Source organism: Nicotiana sylvestris, chromosome 3, assembly GCF_000393655.2.
Source record: "Nicotiana sylvestris chromosome 3, ASM39365v2, whole genome shotgun sequence".
In the NCBI taxonomy this organism is placed as follows: Eukaryota; Viridiplantae; Streptophyta; class Magnoliopsida; order Solanales; family Solanaceae; genus Nicotiana; species Nicotiana sylvestris.
This window is the reverse complement of record NC_091059.1, coordinates 61960417-61976543: the sequence shown is the minus strand read 5'-3', so window position 1 is coordinate 61976543 and position 16127 is coordinate 61960417.

The window sequence follows — 16127 nt, the reverse complement described above, 5'->3', positions numbered from 1 at the left end:
TGCGATCGCAATGCTACCTATGTGATCGCATAGAACTAGATACCAGAACACCATAACTGAAACTTCTACAACTTTTCTAAGGCCAAAACCACTCCGAAACACTTTCGAAATACTGAAACTTCTACAACTTTTCTAAGGCCAAAACCACTCCGAAACACTTTCGAAACACTCCCGAGCCCTCGGGGCTCCTAACCAAACACACACACTAACTCAAAAACATCCTACGAACTTAACCATGCGATTAAATTACCAAAATAACATCATAAACGAGGAATCAAACCTCAAAATAATCACCTTTTCATCAAACATTCATAAACTTTTCAAGCTTAGAGTTTTAGGTCCGAAACACGTCAAATGACGTCCGATTTCAACCAAATTTCACAGAAAGCGCTTAAACCACATATAAGACCTATACCGGGCGTCGGAACCAAAATACGGGTCTGATACCAATGCTTTCTAATTCATTTTCATTTCAAATTTCCAAATATATTTCAGAAAAACAATTTCTTTTAAAAATTTGTTTCTCGGGCTCGGGACCTCGGATTTCGATTCCGGGCATACGCCCGAGTCCCATATTTTTTTACGGACCCTCCGGGACCGTCAAATCACAGGTCCGGGTCCATTTACCCAAAATGTTGACCAAAGTCAACTTTAACCATTTTAAAGCCACAATTTATCAAATTTCACATAATTTAACACATAAGCTTTTTCGGCCACACGCCCAGACTGTGCACGCAAATCAAGGCCAGTAAAGGTAAGGTTTTCAAGGACTCGAAAGCAGGGAAAAAGGGAGAAAACCGGTGATGACCCTTTGGGTCATCACATTCTCCACCTCTAAAACAACCATTCGTCCTCAAACGGACATAAGAAGGAAGTACCTGAGTCGGGGAAAAGGTGAGGATAACGGTCCCGCATATCGGACTCGGACTCCCAGGTCGATGCCTCAGGAGGCTGACCTCTCCACTGAACATGAACCGAAGGAAAACTCTTCGACCTCAACTGGCGAACCTGCCGGTCTAGAATAGCTACCGACTCCTCCTCATAAGATAAGTCCTTATCCAACTGGACAGTGCTGAAATCTAACACGTGGGATGGATCGCCGTGATATTTCCGAAGCATGGACACATGAAATACTGGATGTACGGCTGATAAGCTCGGTGGCAATGCAAGTCTATAAGCCATCTCTCCCACTCGATTAAGAATCTCAAATGGACCAATGAACCTAGGGATAAGCTTGCCCTTCTTCCCAAATCTCATCACGCCCTTCATAGGTGACACTCGGAGAAATACCCGTTCACCAACCATGAAAGACACATCTCGAACCTTTCGATCTGCATGGCTCTTTTGCCTGGACTGAGCTGTACGAAGTCTATCCTAGATGATCCTGACCTTGTCCAAAGCCTCCTGAACCAAATCTGTACCCAACAACCGAGCCTCTCATGGCTCAAACCATCCAACCGGAGATCGACATCGCCTACCATACAAAGCCTCATAAGGAGCCATCTGGATACTCGACTGGTAGCTGTTGTTATAGGAAAACTCTGCTCAAGGAAAGAACTAATCCCACGAAGCTCCAAAGTCAATGACACAAGCTCGGAGCATATCCTCAAATATCTGAATAGTCCGCTCGGACTGCCCGTCCGTCTGAGGATGAAATGTTGTACTCAACTCAACCTAGGTGCCTAAATCTCGCTGGACTGCTTTCCAGAAATGCGAGGTAAACTACGTACCTCGGTCCGAGATGATAGATACCGGCACACCATGAAGGTGAACAATCTCCCGGATGTAGATCTCAGCTAACCTCTCGGATGAATAGGAGACTGCCATAGGAATGAAATGCGTTGACTTGGTCAGCCTATCAACAATGACCCAAACATCGTTGAACTTCCTCCGAGTTTGCGGGAGCCCAACAACGAAGTCCATATTGATCCGCTCCCACTTCCACTCGGGAAGCTTAATCCTCTGAAATAAACCACCAGGCCTCTGATGCTCATACTTAACCTGCTGACAATTCAAACATCGAGCCACATGTACAACTATATCTTTCTTCATTCTACGCCACCAATAGTGCTGCCTCAGATCCTGATACATCTTCGCGGCGCCCGGGTGAATAGAGTACCGGGAACTATGGGCCTCCGCTAAGATCAACTCTCGAATCCCATCAACATTGGGCACACAAACTTGCCCCTGCAATCTCAAAACACCATCATCATCTAAGGTCACCTTCTTGGCACCTCCATGCTGCACCGTGTCTCTCAGAACACACAAATGGGGATCATCAAACTGCCGATCGCGGATACACTCCAACAATGAAGAACGAGCGACCGTGCAAGCTAACACTTGGCTAGGCTCAGAAATATCCAACCTCACAAATTGATTGGCCAAAGCCTGAACGTCCAAACAAGCGGTCTCTCACCGACCGGAATATAAGCAAGACTGCCCATACTGGCTGACTTCCTACTCAAGGCATCGACCACCACATTGGCCTTTCCCGGGTGATATAGGATAGTGATGTCATAATCTTTCAACAACTCCAGCCACCTCCTCTACCTCAAATTCAACTCCTTTTGCTTGAAAAAATAGTGAAGACTCTTATGATTCGTGAACACCTCACACGCCACGCCATACAGGTAGTGCCTCCAAATTTTCACTGCGTGAACAATGGCTGCCAACTCCAAATCATGCACTGGATATTTCCTCTCATGAACCTTCAACTGCCTCGAAGCATAGGCAATGACCTTTTTATCCTGCATCAACACTGCACCATGTCCAATACGAGATGCATCACAATAGACTGTATAAGGCCTTGAACCTATGGGCAAAACCAATACCGGTGCCGTAGTCAGAGCTGTCTTAAGCTTCTGAAAGCTCACCTCACACTCGTTTGACCATCTGAACTGGGAACCCTTCTGGGTCAACCTGGTCATCGAGGCTGCAATAGACGAGAACCCCTCCACGAATCGACGGTAGTAGCCTGCTAACCCCAAGAAACTCTGAATCTCCGTGGTTGATGCTGGTCTAGGCCAGCCCTTGACTGCCTCAATCTTCTTTGGATCAACCTAAATGCCCTATGCTGATACAACATGACCCAGAAATGCAACTGAGCTCAACCAGAACTCGCACTTCGAGAACTTAACATATAACTGACTATCCCTCAAGGTTTGAAGAACCACTCTAAGATGCTGCTCGTGCTCCTCCCGGCTACGGGAATATATCAAAATATCATCAATGAAGACTATCACGAACGAGTCCAAATAAGGCCTGAACACTCGGTTCATCAAATCCATAAAGGCTGCTGGGGCATTGGTCAACCCAAATGATATAACCAAGAACTCATAATGCCCGTACTGAGTGCGGAATGCTGTCTTAGGGACATCGGATGCCCTAATCCTCAACTGATGGTAGCCAGATCTCAAGTCAATCTTTGAAAATACCTTGTCACCCTGAAGCTGATCGAACAAATCATCAATCCTCGGCAGTGGATACTTATTCTTAATTGTAACCTTGTTCAATTGCCGGTAATCAATGCACATTCTCATCGAGCCATACTTTTTCTTTACAAACAGAACCGACGCATCCCAAGGCGACACACTGGGTCTAATGAAACCCTTCCCAAGCAAGTCTTGTAACTGCTCCTTCAACGCTTTCAACTCTGGCGGGGCCATGCGATATGGTGGAATAGAAATGGGCTGAGTGCCCGGAGCCAGATCAATACAAAAGTCGATATCCCTATCGGGCAGCATACCCGGCAGGTCTGAAGGGAAAACCTCGGGGAACTCTCAAACAATAGGTACAGAATCAATAGAAGGGACCTCTGCGCTGGAATCGCGAACATATGCCAGATAAGCTAAACACCCCTTCTCAACCATGCGTCGAGCCTTCACATATGAAATAACACTGCGAGTGGCATGACCTAGGGTCCGTCTCCACTCTAGTCGGGGCAAATCTAGTAAAGCCAAGGTCACGGTCTTGGCATGGCCATCCAAGATAGCATGATATGGGGACAACCAATCCATCCCTAATATAACGTCGAAATCCACCATATATAAGAGCAACAAATCAACACGGGTCTTAAGACCCCTAAACACCACAACACAGGAACGATGAACCCAATTAACCACTATAGAATCACCCACCAGTGTAGATACATATACATGAATACTCAAGGCCTCACTAGGCATAACCAAGTAGGGTATAAAATAAGACGACACATATGAATACGTAGATCCAGGGTCAAATAGCACTGAAGCATCTCTATCGCAGACCAGAATAGTACCTATAATGACGACATCTGATGACTCAGTCTCTGGCCTGGCTGGAAAAGCATAACACCGGGACCGGGCCCCACCTCCCTGAACTGTCTCTCTAGGACGACCGGTTGTTGGCTGGCCCCCACCTCTGGTGGCCTGAGCTCCACCTCTATGACCTCTACCTCAACCTCTAACACCCCTGTCACCACCTCTAGCTGGCTGGGCAGGTTGTGAAACCTCCGGTGCCTGAATCATAGTATGAGAATTCTGGTGCTAAGAGCTGCTCAAAGCTCGAGGGCAATACCTGGCAATGTGCCTCGTGTCTCCACATGTGAAACAAGCCCTCGACTGTTGGGGATGACGGCCTTGAAAACTCTGGAGCGGTGATGCACTGATAGGTGCTGATGGTTAACTGTAAGGCTGCTAGTCTGAATAATGCGGCTGAGAACCACGACCACCCGAAGTACCATGAGAGACCTGTAGGGCTGACTGAAAGGGCCTAGGAGGATGGCCTCTACCATACGAATCTCTACCTCCAGACGAGGTACCACTGAATCTGCCTGAATGACGGGGCCTCTTATCCGACCCATGACTACCTCCCTATAACAGAACCATCTCAACTCTGTGGGCCACATTGGCCGCCTCCTGAAATGTAATCTCACTCCCGGCTCCCATAGCCATCTGGAGACGGATCGGCTGAATCAAACCGTCGATAAACCTCCGCACCTTCTCTCTCTCGGTGGGGAGTATGACAATAGCATGGCGAGCTAGATCAATGAATCGGGTCTCGTACTGAGTGGCTGTCATAGAACCCTGCTGGAGGCGCTCGAACTGCCTGCGAAGAGCCTCCCTCTAAGTGACTAGGAGAAACTTCTCCAAAAATAACTCTGCAAACTGGTCCCAAGTCAAAGACGACGACCCTACTGGTCTGGCTAAGCAATAGTCCCTCCACCAAGTCTTGGCGGGTCCAGATAAACGAAAGGTGGCAAAATCGACCCCATTGGTCTCCACAACACCCATGTTCCGAAGAACCTCGTGGCAGCTATATAAGAAATCCTGGGGATCCTCTAAAGAAGCACCGCTGAATGTGGTAGTGAATAGCTTGGTGAATCGATCCAATCTCCACAGAGCATCAGCGGACCTAGCCTCACCATCGCCGGTCTAAGCTGCTGTACCCGGTTGAAGTGCCACTGCTGGCTGAACCACCGGAACCTGAACCTGAACCTGGGAAGCTACCTGCTCCGGAGTACGTGTAGCGGGAGTCTGAACCCCTCCTCCAGCCTGAGAAGTGGCTGGTGCTACTGGAAGCAAACCCGCTTGAGAGACACTCTCTATGAAGCCTACCAATCAGACCAAAGCGTCCTGAAGCACTGGAGTGGCTATGAAACCCTCTGGGACCTGAGTTGAGCCCACCGGAGCTGCTGGAACTGGAACCTCCTCATCATAATCAACATGAGGCTCCACCTATGGAACTGCTGCTCGGGGCTGAGCTTTGCCCCTGCCTCGGCCTCTGGCACGACCTCAGCCTCGCCCTCTGCCCCTAATAGGAGCCACTGTTGGGGGCTCGGGCTGCTGCGCGGTTGATAAGGAAGCACGTGTCCTCGCCTTCTACGAAAGAATGGAGTAGAAATTCAATCGGTATTGGGGAAATAGAACCGCACGACAAGAAAGAACAGATGTGAAGTTTTCCAAACTCTATAGCCTCTGGGGACTAAATACAGATGTCTCCGTACCGATCCCTCAGACTCTACTAAGGTTGTCCGTGAGTTGTGAGACCTATGTAACCCAGTGCTCTGATACGAACTTGTCACGACCCGGATTTTCCACCCTCGGGAGTCGTGATGGCACCTACTAATAGGATCTAGGCAAGCCAACTTAAATTACTTTCCATTTAACGCGTATTTCTTTTCTGTCATTATTAACATGTAATAAAGGCAACATAATTAAAATTTCATGCGGAAGGCTCAACTTATATAAAAACTGAATAGAATTGCGGAAAGTTTATCAAAATCCTCTACCCAATATTGGTGTCATAATGCTCACGAACTTCTAAGATTACTAAATACAATTGTCTGAAAGAAAATTTTAAACTGTTTGTTTCGGTACAAAAGAAAACAAAACTAATAAAGAGAGAGAGACTCCGGGCCTACGGACGTTAGCAAGGCTACCTCGGTGTCTCTGGACTGAAGACCTGCTCCCGATCTACTGCTGCTGACCAAAGGATGCTCCAACTCCGTTATCTGTGCAAAAGAGCACAAAGTGTAGCATCAGCACAACCGACCCCATGTGCTGGTAAGTGCTTTGCCTAACCCCAGCGAAGTAGTGACGAGGCTAGACCCAGACTCCAGATAAACCTGTGCGGATATATATATATATATATATATATATATACATACATACAAGTACAATGGAAAACAGCGGAAAGTAAACAATTAAAGCTGAGAGGGGGAGCATGCGTACTGGGATAGCAGATAAAACAGAATATTAGAAATAATAAGGGAAAACTACATTTGCTCACTTCTACCGTAGAATAAGGGAAAAACAACCACTTTCACTTGTCTCAGTTTTCTCTTGTTGCAGGCGTGCAACCCGATCCCATTTCATCATATCTTGTGGTAGGCGTATCACCCGCTCCCATTTCATCATATCTTGTGGTAGGCGTACCACCCGCTCCCATTTCATTTTATCTTGTGGTAGGCGTACCACCCGCTGCCATTTCATTTCATAATTTGTGGTAGGCATACCACCCGCTCCCATTTCAGTCCAACACAATATCACAGGATAATCCCGACAAGGGAGCAAGATAACATAATAAGTTTTCCGGCAAGGGAATAAGATATCAAATCAACTATCCCGGCAAGGGAGATCCAGCTATAACCAATTTACTCAATTTCTACTTAACACAATTAATACAAATGCTCAATCATAACATTTACTTGCTCAGTTTCAAAGATCTTCAACCAAGTTCTCATAAGCATTACTTAAGAATACAACAATTTAGCAATTTAGGACTCACGGTCAAGCTCGACCCCCAATGTATAGATACTCGTCACCATGCCTATACGTCGGACACGACACAAAGCAAGTAGTAAGTAAGACTCAACTCCTAATCCCTCAAGCTAGAGTTAGACCTAACAGTTACCTCGAATGATCCAAACTCAACTCAAGCCTCTAGTATAGCTTTACCCCTCGAATTCGACTCCAACTCAGTCAAATCTATGAAATATTGACTTTACAATATTAATAATATCTAAACAAACTAAACCCAATGCCTAAATATGAATTTCTAAGCTTTCCTCCAAAAATTCCAAAAACTGACCTCGGGCCCGCTTTGTCAAAATAAAGAGGTTCGAACCAATTACATGTTACCCTTTCCCCCACGAGCCCGAATATACAATCTATTTTAAAATTCGACCCCAAAACGAGGTCTAAATCAAAGAAAATTGAAAAGCCCTAATTCTACCCTTTCCCCCCAATTTCAACCCTAGATTACATGGTTTAGGTTTAGAAACTCATTAATTAATGAAGGAAGATGAAGGAAATGAGTGGGAATTTACTTACCCAAGAAGCTTTGGTGAAGAAGTGCTCAAAAATTCGCTCAAGAGCTGTGGAGAAGAAGAACGCGTGTGAAATATGGACTAAATCTCGTCACTGTTCTGTTTTGGGTATTTAAAATCACTGGGCAAAAATGCCCTATGCGATCGCGAAGAAGGTAATGCGATCGCATAGGGTAAGGGGAAGCTGGTCATTGCGATTACGGAAGGTCTGATGCGAACGCATAGAAGAAAAGGCTGTGCATTCCAGGTTTGGACTTAATGAAACGCGGACGCGGATTAAAGGTTGCGTTCGCATTGAAGGATCTGGCTAAGCTATGTGATCACGGATGAATCTATGCGATCGCATAGAACAAATATGGGGCACCTGAAGGATTACTCTATGCGATCGCAATGCTACCTATGCGATCGCATAGAACTAGATACCAGAACACCAGAACTGAAACTTCTGCAACTTTTCTAAGGCCAAAACCACTCCGAAACACTTCCGAAACACTCCTGAGCCCTCGGGGCTCCTAACCAAACACACACACACACTAACTCAAAAACATCCTACGTACTTAACCATGCGATTGAATCAAAAAAATAACATCATAAACGAGGAATCAAACCTCAAAATCATCACTTTTTCATCAAACATTCATAAACTTTCAAACTTAGAGTTTTAGGTCCGAAATACGTCAAATGACGTCCGATTTCAACCAAATTTCACAGAAAGCACTTAAACCACATATAAGACCTAAATCAGGTGCCGTAACCAAAATACGGGCCCGATACCAATGCTTTCTAATTCATTTTCATTTCAAATTTCCAAATAAATTTTAGAAAAATAATTTCTTTTAAAAATTCATTTCTCGGGCTCGGGACCTCGGATTTCGATTTCGGGCATATGCCCGAGTCCCATATTTTTCTACGGACCCTCTGGGACCGTCAAATTACGGGTCCGGGTCCGTTTACCCAAAATGTTGACCAAAGTCAACTTTAACCATTTTAAAGCCACAATTTATCAAATTTCACATAATTTAACACATAAACTTTTCCGGCCACGCACCCGGACTACGCACATAAATCGAGACAACTAAAGGTGAGGTTTTCAAGGCCTCGGAAGCACGAATAAAGGGAGAAACCCGGTGATGACCCTTTGGGTCGTCACAAAATATTGAGTAAATATCTGGATAGGATAGCTGTCCTAACAGCTGTACCAAGACTGTCAAAAGATGTTGTACTATCTGACCTTTTAGGAATTTAGGTCAGAATATTCCCTTTTAATGCCATTTTTGTACACTTTATAAAAGGGAACAACATTTCTTCACTCAGACACACACATTCACCATCATTTTCTGCACAAAGGTTCTGAAAAACACATCAAATTTTCAGAAACCTAAAGAGCACAAAAATTTCAGCTATTATTTCATTGAAAGCTGATCGATTTCCTTGCTGATTTCGACAAAAGTTAGAACAAATTTTCCTCTGAAATTTCTGGGTTCTTAAGTTGCAAGATGGCTTGAGTTTGAATGTTGTGACATTGCTAGTTTTGGATGCTTAGTTTTCATTAGTTTTTTGCTCTATCTTTGCTGCTTTTTCTCCTTGAAGATTCACAACCTTGTTCGTATTCCTTGTAACCAGGTATATCTTGATCTTTGAATCATGAATAAAAGTTTGTTTTGAAGAGTGTCTTGCTGCCATGAAGCCTTAGAGTTCATATTTACACATTTTTGTTTCTTTTCGATGTTTTACCTTTAAGTCATTTGAATACTGCCTTTTTGGCTTTTCTTATTAGCTTATGTGTAATTACATTAAAGTCTTGAAGTGAGGATTCATGAAATAAATAGAATATTCAGTGTTGATAGGTTGTGAACAACACCTCTTACATATGCCGAGTTTAGGCTGAGTAGTCCAGTTTTAAAAGAAAAATATTTACTTTCAGTCTTTTGCTACCTCCATATGATTCTGTCCAATATTTTTACTGATTGTTAATATATGAGCTTTTCATGAATGTTGGGTATGGTCAAAACTAGGCTATAACTGATGTTTGAGTATTCTTGGATGAAGTGTTTTAGCATTAGTACAAATGTGTAAAATGATTATATGCTCTTACTGCTTCATGTTGAAAGAAAGATAGATAGAGGAGGATGCAACGTATATATACCGGGTTCAATTGAACCCAGTACTTTCGGTGTCGAGTATAAATTTATGTGTAAAAATTCATTGAAATTATAACAAATAGTAGATATGAACCCATAATTTTAAATATGCAATGGGTTCAATGCTAAAAACCTTAAAGTTTGAACCCATAAAATTCAATTCCTGGATCCTCCTCTCAAGATTGATAGTGCAATTTAGAACTGATAATATACAAATAAGGTGTTCAAATTCTATAGTAAAGTTCATGTAAATAACTATCTTCTATTTCGAATAAAATATCTCTGTTCTTTGATAATTTATTCTTGAGTTATATCCCTGTACGACAAACTTTGTAATACTAAACTCCCTCGTGTATGTGGAAGCCTTGGACTTAGTAGGGCTAAAAACCAATATTTCTTTGTTTAGGCTTGGTCTCACGTTAGCCATCTTAGAGGTTCGTTGTTAAAAAGGACTTTATGGCTATACGGTAGGCCATTTGTGCTGTCATTTTGGGCTTTAGTCTACGCCCACATCCTACTAATCTAGGACGAGCCCAGTTTTTTGTATAAGAGGAATTATATCAAATTGGTGGAAATATTTTACATCATATAAAGATTTACATATCCACTCAAAAAATGGGTTCTATATTTATTATCTTCAGAAGTCTACTTTCAATGGGGAAAAGCAGTAGATCACCTAAAGCTTCGTTACATATCAATGGACAGTGATACTAATATGGTCATTTCTTTAAGTTTGTAACTTTTTTTCTTTATTAGTATAAGTTTTCACACGTAGTCTTAATTTTAGGCATTCAAATACTCCTTAAATTCGTAGAAGCTTTAGGAGTGTGGTTTAATTTATCATCGTGATTGTGTACACATTCGCGTGACATGATTATGATCCTAATAACAAATTCGAGGTGTTCCATACACAAAACAAAATCCATAAGCTATGGCCCTCACATTAGTATTAACTTAGATATTAAATAATCATAACACTCCAAGTTTTGCTTTAGGCTCGGCTTAGACTATTATCGTGATTATGTATACGTTCGTGTAACATAATTGCGAATTTAATTCTAAAAAGTAACTCTAGGGATGTGTTCGCGCAACTTCAACCAAATTTTCTTATTAAATAAACAAAGCATTATTAATTGTGGACACGTTCGCGTGACATAATTTTTGACGTGCCAAAGGAAAAGAGTATACGTACACGTAACTCAATCTTTAAATACAAATAAATCAAGTGATTAAAAACATTAAAAGATAAGTGCACATAGGTCATTAAAATGAGTAGTTAAACAATTTAAGCCAAGTATAAATTACTAAGCGACCGTGCTAGAACCACGGAACCTGGGAATGCCTAACACCTTCTCCCGGGTTAACATAATTCCTTATCTAGAATTTCTGGTTCGCAGACTTTTAAATAAAGTCGAAAACTTCCTCGATTTGGGATTTAAAATTAACCGGTGACTTGGGACACTAAATAAATTATTCAAAGTGGCGACTCCAATTAAATAAATAAATAATTCCATTTCGACTTATGTTACTTAAATTGAAAAAACTCTCTTATACCCTTGGGTTGTAAAAAGTAGGTGTGACAATCACAAACCTATATCTATACATGTTATTGTCATGTTACTTGAGCTTCTTTATTTGTAATAAGATAAGGTGATTGGGGCCTTCGGGATATATTGGCACGATGGATATTTCCGTGCAGTTGATATGATATTGGCACGATGAGTATTTTCGTGCAGTTTGGAATGAGATTGGTTTATTGGTTATTACTGTGCGAAAAAGAAGAAAGATGGATTTCTATTATGATTACTCATTCGTTAAGCACGTACATGCCTTTACTTTGTTTCTATTAATGTTTGCTATTTTATATGATACCTTCCGTTTGAGTTTGTTTGGTAATTACTTATGCATTTTTCTTTTGGCCCGTTACTGTTATAGTTATGTCTTTACCTTGTTTGTTGCTATTACACCTACGTATTTACCTGATTTACTTCTACTACATGTCCTCTTTGAATTAATGTTGTTACTTGTTATTAGCCAATACCTGTTTTATGCCTCTAACTGTCACGTGATTTACTTGTTAAATGCATTAACATGCTACATGTCTTCACTCACTATATGCTTTCGCTGACTACATGTCTTCACTTACTATATGTTTTTACTTACCATAAGCTTTCACTTATTTAATACCTTTACTTGCTATATGATTCTACTTGCTACATGATTTCATATATTGAATGCCTTCATTTGATCTCTGTTCCTACTTGACAAACATCTTTACTCGTTTCATGTACTATTCTCTTTTGCTTATTCGGACTGGTGACTTTTAGATTGGTTGTGTGTTATGCTTTGTGGAAGCCTTGCCATTTTACACGGTAGGCTAGATTTTGATATTGTACTGCTCTCTTACTCTGTTTGAGTTGTATTACATAGTTGAATACCGCGTGTTCGTTTTCTTAGTATTATGTTGTGAACTTTTTCTGCATTTAGTTTTGTTGCAGTTTTATATGATATTATTAATATTGGGATCCGGTTGCATGCTGTAACTATTTATTGATATTGGGATTGGGTTGCACGCTGCAACAGAGTTTATTGATATTGGGATTGGATTGCACGCCACAACAATATTTATTGATGCTGGAATTGGGTTGCACACCGCAACGGTATTTATTGGTGATGTTGGGTTATGATCCTTGTGTGTATTTCATGATTATTGTTACCTTTGTAGAAATAGTTATGAGGTTATGTGTTGTTTTCCATGCCTTTTAACTTGCTCCGTAGCTCTTCAGTTGATACTCCTTCCATTATTCACATACTCTTGCCTAGTTTTTCCTGCTTATTATCTGCACATGTACATATTAAATGAGTATCTTTTACTTAAAATTTTATCACTACTTCACCGAGGTTAGTCAAGATACTTATTGAATACATGGGGTCGGTTGTACTCGTACTACACTTTTGCACCTTGCGTGCAGATCTTGGAGCTAAGTAGCCGAGGAAGATGAAGCCTTGAATTGAAGACGTACTCACATTCCAAATTCAAGCTACCTCTTGTTCATGGTAGTTTTGGATTTCATCAATGTTTATATAAATTTTAAACATATATTGTATTTATTTTTCATACTATTTTCGTAAATCTAAATCATAGTGACTCATGACTTGTACTACTAGTCCTTGGGGTATTTGTATTGAATTGGGTTATGGTTTCTATTATATACATTGTTGATTTCTCAGTTTTGTTGTAATAAATGTTATTTGTCTTACCTAGCTGGTTGGGTTATGTGTCATCACGACTAGGTGAATTTTGAGTAATGACAGTAAATTTGGACCTTTATCCATTTTGTGTAACACGTTTATTTACCGTCAGAATTAGGAAGGGAGAAAAAGAAGAAAGATAGTGAAAATTAAACCCACACTTATTTTTCATAGATCTTTTTCACATATTCGATGTATGTGGCAAATTAAAATAGTCAACATAGATAATCAAGCAAGTTGAAACTCTTCTAGGAATGAAGGGCATAGTGATTCATTTCGGTGGCAGTGAATTTTTATTATATGCAATCTTTTAATGTTAGAATGGAGATAAACGAGGAAGAATCCATGAATTTCCTTGGAAGAAAACCCTAGATCGAGTGTTCTAGAGAGAGCTAAAAGACAGAGATGAAATCTGTGTATATTCAATAATATCTCATTTACAATTTAACCCTTATTTGTCTATTTATACTAAACAATAAAAAAATGGCTATCTATTTGTAAGCACGTGATTTTTGCCCTATATGAGAATTACTCCCAAAAAATTTAAAATAAAATAATTTTCCTTGGTGTGCAATTTTGAGAATTTTTGTGACATTTTTGGATAATTATTTGTATTTGTCTGTGCATATTTAATAGATAGCCATTCTTACCTAGCTGGTTGGGTTATGTGTCATCACGACTAGGTGAATTTTGAGTAATGACAGTAAATTTGGACCTTTATCCATTTTGTGTAACACGTTTATTTACCGTCAGAATTATGAAGGGAGAAAAAGAAGAAAGATAGTGAAAATTAAACCCACACTTATTTTTCATAGATCTTTTTCACGTATTCGATGTATGTGGCAAATTAAAATAGTCAACATAGATAAACAAGCAAGTTGCAACTCTTCTAGGAATGAAGGGCATAATGATTCGTTTCGGTGGCAGTGAATTTTTATTATATGCAATCTTTTAATGTTAGAATGGAGATAAACGAGGAAGAATCCATGAATTTCCTTGGAAGAAAACCCTAGATCTAGTGTTCTAGAGAGAGCTAAAAGACAGAGATGAAATCTGTGTATATTCAATAATATCTCATTTACAACTTAACCCTTATTTGTCTATTTATACTAAACAATAAAAAAATGGCTATCTATTATATTTGTGGCAATTGATACAATAACATTAAAAAACTATAAATCTATCAAGTGTTTGGGCCTGGGTCTATTTCATCTTTAGAGACGTTTGGGCTTGTATGAGTTGGGCATGTTATTATAACACCCCCCTCAAGCTGGAGGGTGAAAACACTCCCAGATTGGATAAGAGAACCTGATGTTGAATGCCTGTTAGTGGTTTGGTAAAAATATCTACCAGTTGAGACTCAGTAGAAATATAGTACATAGATATGAGGTCACTAGCAAGTTTTTCCCGGACAAAATGATAGTCAAGCTCAATATGCTTGGTCCTCTCATGAGAAACATGGTTTTTGGCAATGCTAATGGCTGACTTGTTATCATAGTACAAAGGAATTGGAGCAGAAATAGAAAGTTCTAAATCTGCCAACAGCCTAACAAGCCAAGTAAGCTCATCAACAGTTTTTCTAAGAGCCCTGTATTTTGCCTCTACATAAGACAATGACATTGTAGGTTGTTTATTAGACTTTCAAGTAATAGGACTACCCCCAAGAGTGACATAATAACCAGTCATAGACTTCATAGAAGAAGGACACCCTATCAGTCAGAGTCTGAATAAGCAATGACTGAAAAATCCTGATTGTTGTTAAGTAGAAATCCTCTAGTCGGATCCATAACCAAGTATCTCAAAACATGTAGGCCTGCTTGCATATGAGAAGTTCGAGGCGCATTAAGGGACTGACTAAGGTGCTGAATAGAGAAAGAGATATCAGGCCTTGTGTGTTGAAGAAAGTTCAGCTTTCCTATTAGCCTTCTATTAGGGGAAGCATCAGCCAATGGATCACCAGAAGTGGGAGTGAGCTTGATAGACATGTCCAATGGTATAACAACAGGAGAAACAGAGTCACAACGAAACTCAGCAAGGAGCTCCTTGAGATACTTTGTTGTTTAATCAGCAATCCTTGGAGCAGATGAGAAACCTCAAGTCCCAAAAAATAGTGAACAGAACCTAAATCTTTGATTTTGATCTAGTTATCTAAAAATGATTTGATAGATTCCAACTCAGAGGTATCATTTCCAACCAACAATATGTCATCCACATAAATAGCAATAAAAACAGTTGAATAGGGAGTGGTTTTAGAGAATAATGAGTAATCATTAAGGATGGAAGAATATCCCATTGAAGTGAGAGCATTATACAATTTAGCAAACCACTGTCTTGATGCCTGTTTGAGACCATACAATGACTTCTTGAGTTTGCATGCCAAAGAAGGACCAGAAGAAGAAGAATAGACAGTGAGTCCAAGAGGAACTTTCATGTACACCTCCTCAGAGAGATCCCCATGCAAAAATGCATTGTTTACATCAAGCTGGTATATATGCCAAGAAAATTTGGCAGCCAAAGCAAGTTGACATTTAATAGTAGTGAACTTGACCACTGGTGAGAATGTTTCAAAATAATCAACACCAGCCTGTTGAGTATCCCCCTAATGACCAACCTAGCTTTGTATCTCTCAATGCTACCATTAGATTTTTGATTAATTTTATACACCCATTTGCAAGGAATGACCTTCTTGTCAGGTGGTAGGGGAACAATATCCCAAGTTTGATTAGACTCCAAGGTCTGGAATTCATTCAACATTGCCTCTTGCCAGGAAGGATTAGAGGCAACTTGATGATAGAAAGAAGGTTTAAGTAAAGTGGTAGGTGAGGTAGACTGAGAGGAATATGAAGAAATGACAGAAGTAGTGGGAGGTACAACATAGAAAATATAGTCCTTAAGGTGTGTAGGAGTTATTTATAGACCTAGAGGAT